The sequence below is a fragment of the Chelon labrosus genome (assembly GCF_963514085.1).
Source record: "Chelon labrosus genome assembly, chromosome: 15".
Classification (NCBI taxonomy): domain Eukaryota; kingdom Metazoa; phylum Chordata; class Actinopteri; order Mugiliformes; family Mugilidae; genus Chelon; species Chelon labrosus.
This window is the reverse complement of record NC_140348.1, coordinates 19929330-19950290: the sequence shown is the minus strand read 5'-3', so window position 1 is coordinate 19950290 and position 20961 is coordinate 19929330.

The window sequence follows — 20961 nt, the reverse complement described above, 5'->3', positions numbered from 1 at the left end:
TCAATAACAAGGAACTGTTTAATCCTGAATTTCTTTCTCACTGTGAGTAGTTTTAGTGCTGTATGAGCAATACCCCTTTGTAATCCACATTATAAACATTAGCCCAACTTCCCTTTATGAAAAGAAATCTGTTGGACATTGTGTTGAAAAAACATGCTAAATAAGACAGAACACTTGTAAAACACACAAGCGAAATCCGTTTCTTCTGCTTCTCGCGTGTTTTAATGCGGTAATCCACATCTGCCATCTCGCAGGATCTTTGGGAATCCTATAAAACGACTTCCCCTTTGCCTGTCCCCAACTATTCTGACATCCTGGGGCACAACAGCTGTCGACCACTTTTGGATGCAACTGGTACAAGGACAAGTTATTTGCTTGCAGTTGTCAACCGAATAGTGCCAATATGGCAACGTTTTGATGGTGCAGGGTGACGTCAGCTACCGGAGCTCTATATTTTTCCATATGTGGCCCTTGGTGAAAATGTTTTGACATTCCTGATCTATGCTCTTTACAAAGCCAGATTTCAGTGACAAAGGCTATAATTCCACCTTGTGGGACATGGGAGAATGGCGATGACTCATTAGGTTATTTTTTGTTTGTGTGTTAATGTGTGAGTTTGATTGTGTTAGCATGTTAGTTCAGGTACAAATTAACATGTTAAAATGCCAGTGTCGTACAGAGGTGGACTAGCATCCTTCCACAAGGAAATCTATGTGAGATGTGCAATTCCTTCTGTAAGTGTGAAAGGAGTAAGACAGCATAGCAGACAATGTCTACCATCTTGAATTTTTATAGACTTTGGTCATAAAGAATGGATCCTTGATAAGGCCATCACACAATGTCAAGTTTCAAGAGATAAAGAACGAATGATATTACATTTCAAAATGTCTGAAATCCCCATAGCGTCGAATTCCTGGCATACTGCTCTGGCTGTTTGACCCAGAGTTGATCTTGATGTGTCTGTTTACAGATAAAAAAAAAAGACAGAGAGTTATAAATGAAGACTTCTTCGTATCTTTATCTGATAAACAGCCTTTGGAAGGAGCCCCCATATGTTGGAGTACAATCCCAGATACAATTCCCATGTACACCAACAAATCAATGAAATAAAAAAGATTTTTGGCTTTCTCTGATTACCTGATATGCTGTAAAACCTGAAAACAAAATGAGCTACTGAATCTTGAGACAAATCATATATCTTCAGGAGCTGTATGTTCAGAAAGGTAATCCCTCCTGGGAGCTCATGGCAGGTACTTGATTATGAAAGCACTCAATAATGCAGAGACCAAGTTTGACATCGCCAATGAGCATGAAGCCCTTGATGAATTGAACTCAATATGTTGGGGGACTCTGTGCTTCAGTGCGATTTTTCATGATTGTGGCGCTAATGTTGTAAGCAAGATCATTAATTGCACTAGAGGCAAGGGACAGGAATGTGCCAGGAGTTAGCGGCAAGCTTGCTTTCAACAGACACAGAGACACACACACAACTGTAACTGATCTACGGCAGCAGAATTACAACTCCAGTACTGTTAGATTTAGTTAAATGTGAGAACCCAGGCAAACCCTTGCAAGGCCCACTGTGTAAAAAGCATTTCTGTCACCTTTGATGCAAAAACAACACCTCAGATCTCCGGAGATACCTTTCCTTATTTTTTTCTCCTGGATTAAATTGCTCCTCAAGTCTATCAACTTGTTATTTTTTTTGGTGTTTGTCAGTCATTTCAGTAGGCAGGAGAGCTGCCAATGGCTACAAACTCACTGCCAGAGCCAGTGGTGGAAAATAGCTAGAAAAGAAAACGACTGCTGAATCAATAGCAAGACGACAATGAGCAGTTGTGTTAGAAGCTCCAATTACCTGCAGTTCAAAGGTAGATATTCCCAAACCTTTTAATACGTAAATGTATCATAGACTAATTATGTGCTTAGGCTATACTTAACGAAAACACTGTATTTGTATTCTGTTGGAGGTGACGATTATTGAGGGAACCCATTTTAATGATATGAATGAAACGCAATTAAATCCTACAAGGGCTAAGAATAAAATGCATGGTTAGACATCTAATTATAATTAGCTTGTCAGTAAAGGAAAAGTCCGTATCAGTATTTGCCCACAAAAGTAAATGACAAATATCTCACATGTACAACACTGGCAAGGCATTTTAATTCAATTAAACATGTTTAATATACTGTATTTGAGCATTTATGAGAGTGTAATATTCATTTTTAATCATAAATATGTGAAACGTGTGAGTGCAGATTCTTAATATAGTCTAGATAAGCTTTGTGACATACATATAGCTCAGTGGGAGACAGGAAAAGGGAAAATGGAGTTGGCGGACATTGACTGAGAATATATTAAACAGGAAAGTCTAGCTCAAGGTTTAATTACTGCTCACTACAAATTAAGGATGAAAAGATTCTGTCTGACTGGAGGCAGGACTGTGGATTACCCCTGATCAACATTCTTAATGCTCTCAAAGATCGATTGTTTCAAGTGCAGATACGTCTGTGAACACAGCCAAAAGGTCTTATGGTGTCTCAGAGGGAAGGTGTTGTTACCTTACTCTGCTGCACATTTGACTACTGGGCATATTAACGTGGAGCGGGCTTAAATCCACACAACGGAACAAAATACCACTACTCACTGAGAAAACTGTGAGAGACGCTGCACCTTGTCGCGCAACCGCTTCGAACATCGCTCCGTTCACTGCAGGCAATCACATACCCACTCCTCAACACCCTGATCATTTCCATCCCGGCAAAATGTCAATGAATTAATAATGGCCAAAGAGAGGAAGGGGGAAACACAGCTGTGGGTTTAAAGAATTCATCAAAGAAAATAATTTAAGAAATGTGTTTTTTAATTCAACAAATCTCAGAGGAAATCTCATTTTCCCCTTAACACCCCTTAAACCATGTGTTAAGCATGTATCCATATTGCAGTTGAAAGTGTTGAAAAGAGCAGGTTACGTTTCACAATATGAATTCTGAGTGCAAAAAAAGTGCCCAGTAAATGTTATGAGAGCGCCTGGCAAGGGCTGCTGAAGGTTACAATGAGTTGCTTGTAATCCTGACAGATGTAAGGGAACCTGAGCCATAAGATCTGAGCAATAAGGCAGCTGGTAAAGGTATTCTGGTAAAGTGGTCGTTCCTATAATAATCATCACATAAATTATCCGAAGTAGCAATTAATCACAGGTGAGAATGGCAAAAGGTCTCAAAGATCAGATGCAAGGAGCAGGTCATGGCAGGGGGAAGACGGGGAGTTTGACTGATGATAGGCCACCGTCACATCTTTGTCAAACGTCGCGGTGCTAAAGAGCTGCCAAATGTAAGGGATGCTATTCCAAATAACCTCCTATCTCAGAGCTGTTGTCTTCATTTGGCTGGCGCGCACTGCGGGACTTAGCCTGCGATTGTGCATTTCATTTATCTATTTATTTATTCATTGCTGCCAGGCAGAGCTAAATCGTTTCAACAGGCTAGGACCCCGAGACGCCAGCTTTTATGTCAGATTGGTCTGTTTATAGAAACATGGCTCCGCTAAAGATGGATCAATACGGCAGGTAAATGCTGCATGTACCAGGTGAATTATGATTACTGAAAAGAGTGGAAATACATTTTTTTTTTTTGGTGGACAATGGGAACTGCAGAGTCTATTCAAAGCAGGCGAAAATACCGTTAACGCAGTGACAGAGTATCAGGCCCACACTGAAAGTAAACGATATTGCCTTCCAGTTGTGCAGAGGTAAATACCCTGTTTACATAATTGCGTGTTTGTCCTATGAAATACGATCCCTGAAGGAATATGAATGCAGCAGTCGGGCAAAAAGAAGTTCTTTCACGCGCTCTGAAAGCCAAATTTGTCGGTGATGCATTATGCTAATCAGGCTATTTATTTCCACAACCATGGTTTCACATACCTGTCAGCCACAGCCATTACAGCGAAGCCTGATCAAAACCTTGAATGTTGTCAGCTTCCCACCGCGAGAGGTGATGAGGGCTGAGCATGCTACTTTTTCTGTGTGTACTCCAGAGGCTGTATTCATACTGAAGCATGTCCTCTAAGGCAGCTCCATGGCTTTGATAGTATGGAGCAAGAGGGCCCTTCTCTCCCCAGGGTCTGATATAATGAGAGCGAGCTTACTAAACATGATCTGCAGCTCTCCCAAATAAGCTACTTGAAACGGCTCGAGACTGAAACAGTACAACAAACAGCACTGATTCATTTGTACACATGCTCTCGCTCTGTCTCTCTCTGTGCACTGAACGCGGGGGGTTGATCTAATCTGTTTTAATGTGTGATAGACAATGATACAGAGATGGAGAAAGAGCACAGGAGACCAGCTTTATTTGCATTCATTCAGACCTCATGCAGGAAACCTGGCTTTCCACTTTAATTACCTCCTGTGAGCACAAAGGAAATGTGAAGGTTTTAAATGATTGCGTTCATAGTTTGCATTTGTGCACATTTGAATGGAAATGTGGTGAACAGTTATTGCCTGAATAATGCTTTAACTGCGCCGTTTTCCACTATCTGCTTTGGGATCTTATCGCTCGGCAGTGGGAAGTCTGGTAATCAACAGAGACATTATACAGGCAACAAGGGATTTCTTTTGTCGAACGAATTCGGAAATATCAACTAATCTGGGAGTCAGCACAATTTAATAGGAATGCATTTTGTCTCCCTGAATACACATTAAAAAGAATGTATTTTATTTGCTGAACGACGGTTTTCTCTTCATTTAACCTTGATGTGACCGTACATTTTCCAACGCTGGCAATTTCTGTCTGAATTATTGTAAGGAGTATAATAACTTCTATGGCAGAGTGATATCGAGTTCTTTGAAATCCAACTGAGCTCTAACAGCCTGCTTTAGTGTCCTCATTTAAGAAATGGAGCGCTGTCTCCCGTTCCCCTGCTCTTTTATATGCCCTTTGTACCACAGGGAAAACCGGTTACTCTGTCTAAAAGTCCATGCAATTAGCATTGTTCAAGAAGGCATTAGCCAGGCTGTTGGGGTCTGATGCTAACTGCAAAAGCTGGTTGACACACAGTTGATTAAAACCGCGAAGCAGGGATTCTGTGCTCAATCAAAAGGGGGATTCGGAGCAATGCAATGCCGCTCAACGTTTATTTAATGCGTCTGCATAGAAATCCCCACAGCTGCACGACTCAAGCCTAATTGTCAAGCTGATGATGAAGCCGATGTTGGCGAAGCAAAGAATCTTTTCTCATCTTGCCATTAACTCAGATAATTGGTTGCAGCTGACTCAACTGTCAGAAAGTAAAGCGGCTTGATAGGTAAAATGTCACAAGTTATTTCTGTATTCTTTAATCAGATGAAGATGAAAATGTTAAATGCAGAGATAAAGACATTAAATGATTGTACTTTAATCATTTGCTTCACATGTGATGGTGAAGATTCAACGCTCTGTGTCATTTCAAAGACTTATAGTAGCTGCCATAAGCGATCATCTGACCTAACTACAACTCTTTCCCTGTCTATGTTTTTTATTTTTATTTTTTTGAGTCAAGCCTCAAACTATTCCCTCTCTGCCCTCAATAATGGCCTCAATTTAAGCTTTACAGTGCCTTACCTTCCCTTCTCTTTGAGATACCAAAGCTTTTCTCACTCTGAGCTGCTGGAAATAATCACAGGACATGAGATGAATGAAAGCGTTGTGTTTGTCGAACTTTTCCTGGTTGACTTTGTGCGTTATGTGTTCGTCCGCGGGCAGTCAACCCCTGGCGTAAAGCATTATTTATGCCTTGTACAGAAGAAAGCCAGGTGACAGCGCTGATAAATGCAGCCGCTGATAAAGTAGGTCCTATGAAAATAATGCAATTATGTGCCAGAGATAGATAAAGAGAGCATCAGACCCTTATTTGAAGCGCTCATCCCAAACACACCCACAGTCTGTATGGCTGTGAGTAATATGTTTACACTGGCAGGCAATCATACATGTGCACAAGCGTGGGATGAACATTATGTATTCAATCAGAGGAGGTGGAACATACGCTTCATGTGTTTTTTTCACGAGGTTGCAAAAGACAGAGTACAATATACATGACTGTCAGTGAGTGGGTAGATGTTATTTCATATCCACTGTCAGGTTTATCTAGTAAAGGGTAGGATGAAACAAAAAAAAAAAGACATATAATCATTGGTAAATTTAAACTTTTGCTGTGACCTTTTTTCACTGAAAGCCAGACTTGACATATTTACAATTTGGCTTTTTATTTTAATGTGATTAATTTCAGTTATTGCCATTAGAGATCAACAAAACTGGAAGAATCCTTTGGACTTCTCTGGCAGAGTTGCAGAATCTCTTGAGCAGCCCAAGGCAACAAGAAGTCGACACAGAGATGTAATATCAACCAACCAGTAATGCAACATAATATCTTTGGCTATCAATTATTCTGTTGGCACCCAAGGCAGCACTGAAGCAAACAGAGCAAGAACGGAACAACGCAGTTGCTAGAAAAGAAACGATTGCAATCTTACACAATTAGCATTTGTGAATAAAGGTGGAAAAGCAGAAATGAGTGGAAAAATGCAAGATCAGGAATCGTGCATATGAATAATAATTATAGTTTTTCAAAGTACTGTTTTAACAGGGGGTTCATTGAAAAGGCAATTCTTGTTTCTGCTCTTACTTACAATTATTAGTTTGCTATTAAACCGAGTGAGATTTTAAAACAGGTTCGGTAGCTCTGAACACCCCCCCTTCAGCATCCCCTCGCCAATCCCTCCACTGCAAACATGAGGCACGCGAAATATCAAAAGGCCAAACACATCAGAGCTCAAGAGATTGGAGTGGAGGGGATTTTCCTCCAGTGTGCAGCGCTGCACCTCCAGCAAACCCTCACGGCCATCGGGGAAGAGGAGGAGCAGCTGGAATTCCATTTCTCAATGATGAAATTCTTTTCATCATGCCTCTTTTGCATAACAAAAGGTGTGTGAATCCATTATATATGGCAAAGTGTAACTGTAAACCACCACAAGAAGGTTACTCCAGAAGAGTAATATGTTTTCAGGAATAGAAGCAATCTACTGTACGTGCGGTGTCATTGCCGTGGAGAGGTTAAAAATATCCCCACCCACTACCACCTCAACAAGGCAAGCGTGCGCGAGTCACTAACTGCACATTTTATGTGATTAAAGCATTCATGCAATTTCAAAAGTGATTTATCCAGTGACTATTACATGTGAGGACTGCAGTCTGCCATTTCCTCATGATATCCAAACCTATTTAAACACTTCCGTATAATTTGCTATGTCATTAAAGTCACATGAACCAATCTCTTGTTTCTTTCGACCCCACATAGAGTTCAGCGGAGCACAGAGAAGGAGGTTTGTAATAATTCATCAGGGGTCTATTATGCTGATAAAAGGGATGGGATGAAAAGAAGGGCCATTACAGCTGAGGATCCATGCCAGGTGTCACTCTAATTTAATCGAGCCACTAAAGACAAAGAGGCGGCCTGAGGGAAGCCTCTCAATAATAGGCCTGACTGCAGATGACAAGTGGCACAGTGTGCTGTGATTGAAAGGACTGACGGGAGGCTTTGGAGCAGCCTCACCCTGCACAAATGATGAGGGGATTTAAGAGCTCAAAGACACAACATTTATTTTTGTATGAATAACTACAAATTTGAAAAGAAATGGTCTGACTTAGAGGAACGGATTTGCAGTAAATGTAACCTCACACATTCTACACAAACAGAAGTTTGTTTGCACCATGAACACTGAGGATGAGAACGGACAGGAGAGCATATGTGCAGGCTTACGCCGGCTTTTAATACAGGAGATATTTCAAGTTCTCTTGAGCCACATTGGATTGGTTTGTAGCCGTACCATGTGCAATCAATAGCTTCAGATGTTTCTCTGTCTGCAGCTGTGTATAATTACTATTTAGATCAAGGTAATCTATGATGAGGTCTGAACAGATCAAAGGATCTGGACACAATTGTCTTGACAAGCAGTAGATAAATCTCACAGGTCCAAAGTTTTTGTGCCATGAACTCAACATGCACCGCAGCAAAAAAACAAAAAAAACAAAAAACAAACTGGTGGGAGAAAGATGGACTTATCTTCAGAAACAACAAGGAACCACTAGGAACGATTGTGGACACAGGGAGATGCATTATATAAATAACGCTTAAGCGAGGCTATCCAAGACATTCAGATACTTAGATATTCAATACAGCACTTCAGGTCCTCAAGATGATTTGCAGGATTAGAGGTTGTAAACCAGGCCAGCTCGATATATTGATTCCCCTCTCGCTGAGAGCTGCATTCAATTTCCCAACAATTAGATGCACCTGAAGGTTAATATGGTGTTTTGTTAATCTGTTGTGTTGTCCAAAACTAACTCTCTCCTTTCCTGGATTTAATTGTTTTTCCCAACTGAGCCAAACTGTGCTCAAACCTCTGGCAGGTCACCATCCATGCTGCTGTCGTTTAATAATTAATAATGCAATGATATCAAGGCATTAGAAGAGAGGCTTTCTCTTCCAGTACTGCTAGGTTTGAAGCGCTACCGGCCAAAATAAATCAGTTTGATCCCCACTACGGTCCTGTAACCGCACTAATTCCTCTCATGACCGCAGTATGGTTTTAGCATGGCTGCCTTGTACATCCACCCTGTGGCAATTTCGTTTCCATCCCCGCTGGCAGACTTTATATTCTGAGGATGCTGCAGGACTTATGGCTATGTGAGAATAACATTTCTCACATGGGATCTGGAGGATATTTCTCTGGCACGGCATACAATGCGCTGGGAGAATTAGAAATGACAGCAACATTACATGGTTGAAATGAAACCTCCATAATGTTATCCATTTTTATTCATAAGGAGCTGTGACATGCCTCTCATTGGTTTCCGTGTATGAATGCAGTGTGGCAGAGGGGATTTTGTAGCAATTCTCGGTTATAAATCACGGACAAGTGAGAATTATGGGGTCAATATAAATATAAAGTGATAGTATATCTCTGCACGTGGAGCAAGCATGGCTTGATGCAGGGCTCACATGTGTTCATTTCTATACTACCACAGCCACAGCCAGCCCGATGAATTCATACATCCTAATCTCTGCTGAAAGTGCGCAGCAGAGCGGGGAGGCGGCTGATACTGACCAACTAAGAAGGAAGGAGATTAGCTACAGAGGTTTTTACTGCCGTCTGCTATTTTAGGGGGTAACTAATGGCAGCTGAAAAGGCAAACAATGACTGCAGATCTGTTGTAAAAGTAGCTGAAGCTGGGGGAAAAGAAAGTCCTTTAAAAGCTCTCCAGGTGAAAATGCAAGATAATACTTGTAAAGTAGTAACTGTCACAAATGCTTCTCTATAATTCTTGCTCTGGAGGCATTATTACCATTAAGCCAAGAATTGTACACCTAACTTTTCCATCAAAGAGCCTTTTTCCATCAAAGCCGATATTTTAAACAGTCAGGACTAATAGAGTGTAATAACTGCCTGTTTTAAAATAGTTCTCTCTGTTCCGGCACAGTGAAAATGGTTTTATGCAGAATCCTTGCAGAGGATACAGTCATGAAGACTTTCCCAGCCAGCCATATAAGCTGAGAAATTAGCCCTGATGGAAAATTTATTATAACAGCTATTACTTTTTTCCCTTAAAAGCCTTCATTTTACACTTACCACAGCACGGCTAGTCACACTTCTACCTCATTCTGCTCAAAAATGCACCAGATTCAGCGATCAATCATCTAGAACTGCTTACCTCATACAGAAACGACAGTACTGCTGGTACTCTTTTTTTTTTTTTTCATTCCCAGAACAACATTAACCTCCACTCCAATCAGTGTAAAGGTGACCGTAATCACTAACCCACTGTCCCCCACCAGGTTTCAGTCATTTTCACCTTCACCATCCCACCCCCAACACCATCATATTGTCTGTCAGCTCTACAACAGCTGATTCTGCAAAACTGAGAAATGAAAAAGGGGGTGAGAGCAGTTTTGCTGTCTGTGTGGTATATTGCAGTTGATGTAACAAAACTAAAATTTGATACTTTAATGAGATTGATCATGAACGCTGCTTTGTCATTTAAAGGCAGCTGTCCTTACTGAAAACTGATAAGCCCACGATGATTCATACCGAATCTGGCATTTAAACATATGACATCTATATGTAGCCTCAAGGCGACTGATTCACACCATGCCCTGCTATAACTGCCTATGAGAGCTGCCTTCTGAAAATATCTACTGTGGCATGTTTGTCCGTGTGCATCAGGCCGGCAGTGAGAAACGAGAAAGGGAAAAAAAGACTCAGTAAAGTAAGCTCTAACTGAAACCGTATGGGGTATCCTTCATTCCATCTACTTTAATTTTGCTTTATCCCGTAGAACTGCTAATTTAAGACATTAATTCAAACTCACACTGCTCTCAGAATCCCTCCATTTTCCCCATCTCACCGCACACACCCTCCTACTTTCCCCTCCTGGTGGCGGATGGGGAAGCGGTTGGGGGTACTGCCTCGGTAATTGGAGGAATCTTCTGAAACATGCAGATGAAGCAGGCTTGAGAAGGAGAAGGAGCGAAAGTGGAAGAGGAAAAGAGACCAGATTCCTAATTATCCGCCCCTTTTCTCCTATTCCCATTTTCTTGCACTGACAGGGTTACAGTTGTGCACTGGAGGCTCCCTCTAAGTCTCAAGCTGGCCTCTGCATAATTAGGCGCAGTGTACATGGCTGAACGGGGATTGATGCTCACATAAAGGCCTGAGTGAGGAGGGGGTTCAGAGGGAGGCTGGTGCTTTGATGAGGGGGTTAAGAGCACTGTCAGCACACTCGCGCTTACACATGTAACAATGAATCACCCTGTCAGCTGACACACAAGATACCTTGCATGCGACTTGCAACACACAGCTGCAGTTAAAAAAACACACCTTAATGTGGTCCAAGACACAACATGCACATTTGCATTAAGACACATTAAGGTAATCAGAGGCCAGAGCAGTCCAGAGCATTTTCAAAATGGAGGTAAGAAACTGCAGCCCTAAATAGAAAATAGACATCTGTAATAAATGAGCATGCTTCAGCAAGGTCACATTCATTTCCTGTCAGCTGGTGAGGAGGATGCGACAGGCTGTCTGCTTTTTAATATATCTAACAGTTCCCCTGGTAGCACACAGCAGAAGCAAGAACATGAAGGGACATAGACGGTTGTATTATTCAAAACAGTGTACGGAAATTGTAGCTATTTGCATATACAACATATTGTGGATATATACCACATTGCGTAAGGTGACTGTGTCTCTGCGAGCCCCCTGCACTGTTTGTGCGCTTGTCTCACTGTGTGTAAAGTCTTCGCAAAACCACTTCATGCACATACTGTATGAATGAATGTTAAATACAGAGCGTACGTTTCCTTTTTGCCCCGCGAGTCAACCGGCACGCGCCAACTGTTGCTATAATACAGTGAGTCAGAGGAGGAGATGCTGTGAAAACGTAAAGCAGATGAATCCGGCCTGACTCTGAGACGGCATCAAAGGTCCAAAAAAAATAATAATCCAGTGTATGAATTTTAAAAATATTTCTGACACGTAAAACGAAGAAGACATTTTTCAAAATCTGAACCTTGTGGGGCAGCTTTCTCGTGAGATTGCACCATCAGACGATCACATGGTAATCCCACTTGTCTGGCTTCGAGCTACGCGCTTGTGGCTGAATCCCGATGGCTAAATCAATCAGTGTCCTGTGAGGAACTACTGGCAAAGACAACAATGGTGTGTGCCTTTTCTATACAGATTTCCATGACAGTGAATACAATGTGATATGCGCTGTTGATCTGACTGGTTGAAATTAGATAGGTGGTGGCATGTTGGACATGTTTTGATTCAGATATAACAGAAAGTGTCAGGCATGTAGGGAAAGGCTTTCTCACTGAAGGTTTTTAAGGGGGAAGCAAATGGAGCTCTAAAACCTCAATGAAACTGGCTCAGTTGTATCCAAAGCATACTCGGACAGATTAAAAGTGACCACACTGTCGGAAAATCAACACCAATCTTTGTTCATTGAGAGGTGGAAAAGTAACTTCATCGCAGATGCAGGATTCACTTACTAAAAAAAAAAAAAAAAAAAAAAAAAAAAAAAGAAAGAAAGAGGAAGCAAGACTCCAGTGAGCAAAAGTTCTGTCTAAGAGAGATTTTTAAGTTGAGTCTCATAGGATGTCTGGTGGTTTCTAAACGCAAGAGGAGAAACAAGGCCAAACACTACACGGGGGCTAAGACTTAATAGCATTTCACAGTGGATAATGGAAAAAAAGGTCTCATTCACTGATGAATCACAGTTATATATGTGTAACAGTAACACAAGAGTTCATGTAAGGAAACGAACAGGCAAGAGAATACTCAACTCGGGGCTACTCTGGAGATGGATACCTAACCTAAACCTGGAGAAGTAGCACGCCATTCTTCAGAGACATGGAGCACACTCTGGTTTGCATCATGCTGAAGCAGAATAATGAGCCAAAACTCACCTAAAAGCTTTGAAGATACTACTTGAAGACCAAAAAAAAAAAAAAAAAGTGCAAGGAGTGCTGATCATCATGGACTTTTTCTCCCCAGTCACTTGACCTTAACCCCATTAAAAATGTATGGAGGTAGAAGACGGAAAGAGCCAAGCATTCATAACATCACAAGGAGTTCTTTGGAAGACCGTCAGGTCGCACTGGGATAACATGGGTGGGTGGAGTGAAAGTTGTCATTAAAGCCAAAGGGGGAAAGACATAACTGGGATATAAGAACATTTTTCAAGAATGTACTCAAATTGTTAAGCTGAAAAACCACATTTGTGATACAAATTATGTCTAAATACAGCATTTTCTCAAGTGATCGTACTATATTTCATTATGGGGTGTATTTCAACCGACAGAGAAAATAAATACCACTGCATGCAATTAGATAGTCCAACAACCAGTAGTAAACAAATTCAATTCCACTGTAATCAAATGATGATGTAGATGACTGCTATTACTCTTCGCACCATCACCGCATAAAGCCTGCCCAAAAGATCTGTCTGGCCCAGCAGATCTTTGCCGGAGCATAATCAGTTCCCAATGGAGCGGTTCCATACCAACTTTTTCGCTGTATAGATTTTGTGGGCGGGGGAAAGTTTCCATTCAGTTTCTAAAGTTTCCATTCAATCTCTTTTTTAACCAACCCACACATCTTTGCAAAACCTCATTTCGGCTGAAATGATGAGAGAGAAAGCTCTGTGAAGCATTCTTCCCATGGTTAAGCCACCTACCGCAGATAAAGGAGGCCCGGCGCTTCCACTTTTCGCAGCGTGCCAGGCTGCTCTTATCACCCCACCGCGAGGCCGGACAGGGGTAATAGGATTGTGATTCACAGAGAAAGTGCCATGCTCACCAAGCAGGGAAGGGCTGAGGCATAAGAGTGAGCGGCTTCTGCGGCTGTCCAGCATCATGGAAGCAGAGAGGAGCAGGAGGGAAGGATGTGTTCTCCTCGCTCCATAAATAACTGTGCTAAATTGCAGGCTTTGGAGGGTCAGTGGGACACTGGTCTGCCAGTGTATATCTGAAGGCCTGGATATAACCTGTAATCCTGTAGCCCAGAAAACGAACAGCACAGCAGTTACGGCGAATTGTATTTTCTGTAAAATGGAAGCCTGGGCATTTATGAGCTTGGGGAAAGAGAGACGGAGAAAGAAAGAAGAGAAAGTGAGAGAGAGTTGGGGTTGGGTGGGAGGATTTTATAGTTTGTAGTCAGTGTCTGAGTGGTAGACTCCTTCCTTGGCTGGCTGGGTCCCAGCAGCAACACAGCATTCACTTTGTACTCGGAGGAAGAAGATGAAAGCTGCACTGGGTCAAATAGGGATGGGAGGGGAGGGAGAGGAAAGGCAGATGAGGGGAGGAGGGCTTTATGTGACAGACAGGCAGATCCTTCTGGTTTCCGATGCTGACTGAATGCGACTGCTACTATTCAGCAAGAACTCCCGGGGTTAAGCAAGCATTCAGAGATTAAATATGGACTAGGAAGTTGCACTGATCCTCTGTGATGATTTGAAATCACAACCCTGGGGCGCCAAAGTGAAACAATGTTTTTTCTTTACATCAGGCGCTCATGGGAAGGGCAGTAAAAGACACTGCAGGTGGTGGTGGAAAAGACTAAGACGGCAGTGGCGGCTGTTATGTTTTGTATTTGAGAATATAGGCGCCTGAGGCAGTGAACAGTGAATTGAGGGCTACAGTGAAGATTTAAGGTTATTACTGAGAGGCAGGCATGGTGTGACACTTCAAGATGCACACAGGCATGGGCTTGACAGCTGTATCAGATCTGTGAGATAGCAGACCTCCCCTCCAGGACTGATTACCCATAGAGCTACACACCATGTACACATAGCATTTTAGCTATGATTGATTACCATCTCACTAGAATTGATTGGTAATTGGACACACAGAAAGGTCTGTTTTTGATTATGCTGTTGAATCAGTCTCGTCTGCATGCCATTTTACACCATAAGCTGTTACATCACCAGTCTTCTAGTTTGATTGATGGTACCGTTTACTGCGACACCCTCCCATCGGGACAGTTTCATTTCTTTCACACACGCTGGAGGATGGCAAGAAACTAGGTACTGCTAAGAAAGTTAAAAATCAACATCTGGATATTTCTCTAATTTGGTTTAAATCACATCTCTCTTATGAAATGACTGGATAAACATGATTTGGGAATGCAGAGAAGAAAAAGTCTGTCAGTGTCGATGACCAGGTTTGTCAAACTGCAGAAACACCTGGAAGCCTCTCTGCAGAGAGGAACCTGCACTTTCACTTTCTGGTCTGGTCTAGAGCTTTTTTGGTACTTTGTACTTTGTAATAATCCTAATATTTTTGTTAAAACATTTCCTCACTCACGATAGTTAGCACCTTGACGTCTGGTGTACCACTACAAAACTAAATATTTGGGGAGCCATGGACTAATGAGAATTGGACATGGGACTCCAGGGTCACTGGTTCAAATGTCCTCAACATCCATTGCTGATCTGTTTGTGCATAAATGGATGGGTTACACGCAGTGAACAAATTCCTTGCATGGGTAAATACACAATATATATGATAAAAATACCAAATAGGACCTGGCTATTTTAAGACATATTTCTGGAGAGCAACATCTACCCACACTTAGATTAACCAAACTCAAGGCCTATGGGCAGTATAGACCAGAGCTTATTCAGCTATTGGCATGGCTGATTATTGATCCAATATCCATTCTTTGTGGAACTATGGAAATCTGTACTTTGTTTGATATGATTGCCAATTAAATAAAAATGCACCACTCTCGGTCAGATGCAGAAGCCTCTCTCTGAGCAATCGCCCACAGCATGATCTGACCTGAGTTATACAGTACATCACACATACATTTGTATTCAACACTAAACTCTGTAGTAGCATAAGCTATAAAGCGTCTATGCAGTGACTATTTTCAGTAATGTTAACACTAATTAAGCTAGCCAATATCTGTAGCAGGGCCAAATCAGTGAACAGCAGTTTTAGCAATTTTAAAGTCAATTTTGCTAGAGAAAGTTCTTTCTTTGTTGCAATTAAAAATGTGCTGCCTCTTTACATTAACTTAAATTTTTAGAGCAGGTTATTCAACACCAACAGCCTTGAGATAAGTTTAGTCCTGTAACATACAGTGTATCCGCCGGGTAGTCCTCAAACATAAATTCTTGGCTCTTGTAAAATGTATTTTATTTGCCTCTTTATGGTGCACCAGGCTGCAGTGAGGGTGATAATTAACCTTTGAGACCAGAGGGTTCCCGCTCATATCTGACGTCAACACTGCTGGTGTGATTTGGTGATATTTTGGGTCAATGTGCACCTCCCAGTTTTTGTCACCTGCTGTATACTTCTGCAAAATCTACACACTGGAAGCACAAGTGTCACAGATCAGTCTCTACAGCCATCTCCACAGTCCATCAACATGGGAACGCAGGGATACATAGACGGCAAGAACTTGTGAGAGTTGTTAAAGATTGCATTCACTCATTTTCTGTAACCGCTTGTCCTCTGGAGGGTCGTGGGAAAGCTGGAGCCTATCCCAGCTATCATCTATCACAGGGCTAACACAGAGAGACAGACAACCGCACTTACACCTATGGCCAATTTAGAATCGCCAATTAACCTGCATCTTTGGACGGTGGGAGGAAACCAAAGTACCCGCAGACACAGGGAGAACAAGCAAACTCTACAAACTCTGATGGATTTGAACCCAGAACCTTTTTGCTGTGAGTTACCGGTGCTAACCACCAAACCTGTGCGCCAACATGAACATAAATACTTTCACTGACGCCATTTCTGTACAAAAATGCACCAACCAAAACCTGATTTCGGATTTAACCAAAACCAATCTCTGCATGTTAAAATATCAGTGGCAATTACATAAACATCAACATGATGGACTTTAAGTTTTGACCATTTGAAAAGGCACCTACATTATATTATCACACCCAAGCTGTGCATCCAACGGTAACCATGCTTGAGATGCAAATGCATGAAATTATAGACTCACTGATTGCAAAACAAGATTGTAAGCCAATGTCACATGTGTCACCAAGGACACAGCTTCCGTTTTCCCTGCATTTGCCATGCTCTAATTTATTTCTTGTCATGCTTGATGAGATAAAGTGATGAGTGGTAAGAGATGGTTGTCAGGAGAAGACAGGGTCTTTCTTTGTGGTGGCTTGGTGGCTATAAGGGGGTTCTTATCTGGCTGAGAGCATGTCTGTCACACTGAGACAGACATGAGGGTCAACGGGGTCACACACTGCAAACTGTTCCTTCTGTGACTGACTCGCCATACACATAGTGGTTGTTGAGTGTGTAATTATTGAATTTTTGAAAGACTAAATAAACACTACCCTTAAAGAAAAACGTAAATTGGAAATGTAGTACATATGAGGTAAATATAGTAGAATAGATTCATGCAATTTCAATAAATAACACAAAAGATAAATGTGTCAACTGTGTAGTGTATGTTCATAAAGTGGATTTCTTTTATATCCGTGTGATAAACAAGCTGTCATGTGGAACCTACTGATGTTCTCTATTTCTAAATTCAAATATGCCGTCAAGCGTTACGGTATGAAATTTGTGAATTCTTTTCTAGTTTTCACACTTTGCATTTGATGATGGTCACTTGACAACTTCAGTTTGTTTGGGGTTTCTTTTTTTTTCCATCAAAGGATTTGTTTTTTTCTCATCTTATATTACATATGGAATATATTTTTTTCCTCTTCATTTATGTCTCCTACTTGTCACATAAAAGGCTGTTATCTGTTCCTCTGCTGAATTTTCTACCGTCTAATGTCTGAATGATCCACTGGTCTGATCCTCTGGGTAACCATATGTCTTTCCTAGCCTTTGTAAAACATGATATCTTAACATTATAGTGAGGTTTCTCTCCACTAACTGCTGCTATTCCTCCTTCAGGTTTTCTTTTCTGGTCTGCCACTCTCTCATGTGCAAGAGGGACATACTGTACTTTGTTTCTTGGTGAGCTTCTGCTTCAAAACACACAATCCTGTTAGGAACTGGCACAGCTACGTCCATTTGTTGCCAATCAAAATATTACAGTCTGTTCAATGATGTAATTAGCGAAGGGCCCAATGCAGGCCATAATGATGGATTAGATTGTTTATAGGTCTACGTTATGCAGCATGCGTTGGATTAGTGAATAAGCCCCAGAATCTGTTTACCATCTTTTACATTTTTAAATGCTTATGCCCGTGGTTGTTTCTGTTTGTACCTCAGCAGCAAGACACGGCTGCTCTCGTGACAAAGCGATGCGCTTTACTTATATGAGCCAACTGTCTGATCAGGATTCAGCAGGTGTTCTGGGTAGAGGAGACTGACGTTTGCTTGGGAGCATCCATCAGAGCTAAATGGCAGATGGTCCTCTCTGCGGCCAGGCAGGAAGTGCACTAACACAATTGCTGCAGAAACACAGGGAGCACTCTACCTGCTGATAATCCACTTATGCACAGACAAAGCTGCTTTAATCTGCCCGCTCGTTCCCTGCACACCCCCTCGCCACACGACAAGGCCAGGCTCCATGCTGGAGAATCACCATTGATCCGCTACACGTATGTACACAGGCTGAGCACTGACAGGCGATGTTATAATGAATCCCTAATCACTCTCGCCTGTGTGAGAAAGGATCTCGGACAGTGAATACAAAGACATGCAACAAAATCTTTATTTCTGTCCTTCTCGTTGGAAAAAGAAGTGTTAAAAATAGTACAAGCAAAGGTAGCAAGTATGATATGTGAGACTCCTTGCTGGAACTGGTTGCAATGGCTTCCTACAGAGCTCTCCGCCAGACGCCAACACATCACTGGTGTCTGAGCCAAAACTTTCTCAATAAGCCGTGCCATTTCATATTTGTGTGATGAAGTTGCTAATTCTTCTATTGTTGCACTTATGCAATTAATTAACAGTCTTTTGGAAAGAGAGTTTAAGATGGTTCTGATGATTAAGATAATGGCACAGCTCATGACAGCTCATTGTTTCTCCTAATGTCTTAGTTAAAGGATCTCACTTCACGCTTGATAATCAATAATACATTTCTAATCCTTAAAAGAGAGAGTCTGTTCCTCAATATACTGCAAAAGACACATTACTTACAGTACACTGCCTTTTGAAAGAAACTGAAATATAATATACGTGTAACTAACATCATGAGCCAGGAAAATGAGCTATTCAACACAAATATCAATAGATGTGATATATTTCTGTGGAGTTCATCCTCGGTTTCAGAAGCTAGTATTGCCCCCTGTAGCAAAGAAAACATCTTGTAGGTGTTTTGGATAATTGACTTGATGGAATTTTTGACCACTCTTTCATGCTACACTATTTCAGTTGCAAGATGTTTGAAGATTCTTCTGCCTGTACCGCCAGTTTCAAATCCCCCCCAAAACATCCACGTCGGATTTTGCTAGTGTGCGCTAAGAACCACTACCTTGTTAAAAGGTTCACTTCTAGTACGCCTTCAAGTTTCAAACAGGTGGCCTCACACATTATTCTTTTACTAATGTTGTTGATGTTTTTATTGAGACATAAGGCTCTTTCCTCGCATAAAGGCCAAGTTTGTGCAATCAATATCTGATTGTGGACGCATGCACTTTGACCACATGTAAGAGCTGCCTGCAGATTCTGAGACAGAATCTATCTCACAGTCCATCTTTTCAAATCTATTGCCGGTGTCCACAACAAGGCCTTAGAGAGCTTTTTAGGTCTTGGTGCAATACCATAGTAGCAAAGAGAGCAGCAGACACTAGATGTCGGAAGTTAAGTAAGACAGGTGTTGTACTCATGGACATCTAATTGGATTTGAAGGTGTGATAAACGTGATAAATGGTGATGGATCACTTCAACACATGAAATTTACAATTTAACTCAAACGGGATCCAATGTTGACAATTCCACTTATTATCAGATGACTGTAGATTGTCAGACAACGTCTAAATCACCCGCCAAATGTGATGCATGAAGCAACTAAATTAAACTTATTTTGTGGATTGGATTGTGCAGTTTATAATGCTTGTGTGTTTTTCCCCTATTCTGTGCAATTTAATGAGTACAGATGGCCAATTAACATTTGTGTTCATGATGCTTATTAGAAAAGTTGGACTTGGAGCTGGACTCAGAGGTGCATCAGGCCAGGACCTGGAGGTCCCACAGGGAGTCATTATATGAGTAGATGAAGTTTGATTGAGATGGTTTGCCAGGTTGTTCCCACTGATTGGGCTTCATTAAACAACACAGACTTATTGAGGCTGAGCTGGCAGGAGGATTTTATGTTCATCACCCTGGTATCAGAACGCTCCGCTGTGCCGAAGCTCTACCCGGATCAAAACAGATTTATAGCAGGTTTCACTTTCTGTATCCTGGGGGGCTGAGCTGTTCTTGCTTATGAACTCATCTATTTAACAGTTTGAATAACGAGTTGTCCTCTTTTCTCAAGGCGTGAGCAGGGAGAGTTCTGCGGGGAGGAGGTGGCAGAGCGGAATAAGAGGGAGAGAGGGAATGAACAGTTAGTGTAGAGAGGTGGAACAGTTCCACGCCAAGGCAGAGGCGAAGGGGGAGGGAGCTGTGAAAGAGGCCAGGTGCAATATCGCATCCTTCCTGTCAGGGAGCTTAAAAGGAGAGCAGAGGAAGAGTGTTTAGCTCCAAGGGACGCATGTAGAATGCTGACCGCAGGTTGAAAGAATCGACTATTCAGAGTGTGTCTCATCCATGTGCCCTATTGGATTGGGTGGGGGGTGGGGGGGATCTACCAAGAAAAAAAAAAACTGTTGCCAGCATCTTCTGAGGTGCTTGGAATACGGACAAGGAAAATCAGGTCTGCAGGATGAGAGATGACCTTGATCGCAGCAGCTGTGATACTCAGCAGAGGTTGCATAAAGTCAAAAGGAGAATGACAAACCGTACATTTGCCTTTTAATGCTTCCTATGCTGAGAATGTCTTCAAGGAGCATTTTTCTCCCTTTAGAAATAACAATAAAGAACGAAAACATATTTAAGGGCTGGAACAGCTCTTATTTCTTATTTACAACATATATCTTTCTTGTGTTTCTATGTAACCACTCCAGCTTGATTTTCATTATATTATGCCTATACATAAAAATCAATACAAATTACATTTTCAGCGTGTCAGTAGAAATGCTGTTTTTGTTCATGCCACAACTTGAATTATGTGGAATTGTAAGCACTGCTTTGTTCTTCAACTTTATATTATCTGCTCCATATCTCCTACATGTATATATTTGTATCTCTCATGAGCATTGTTTTCTTATTTAATCATTTATATAAAATTTATTCAATCAATACATTCAAGCAAAAATCACAGTATTGCCTGAATATTTTTTAAAACAACCCAGAGATACATTTGACATTTCAGGGTTAGGGGT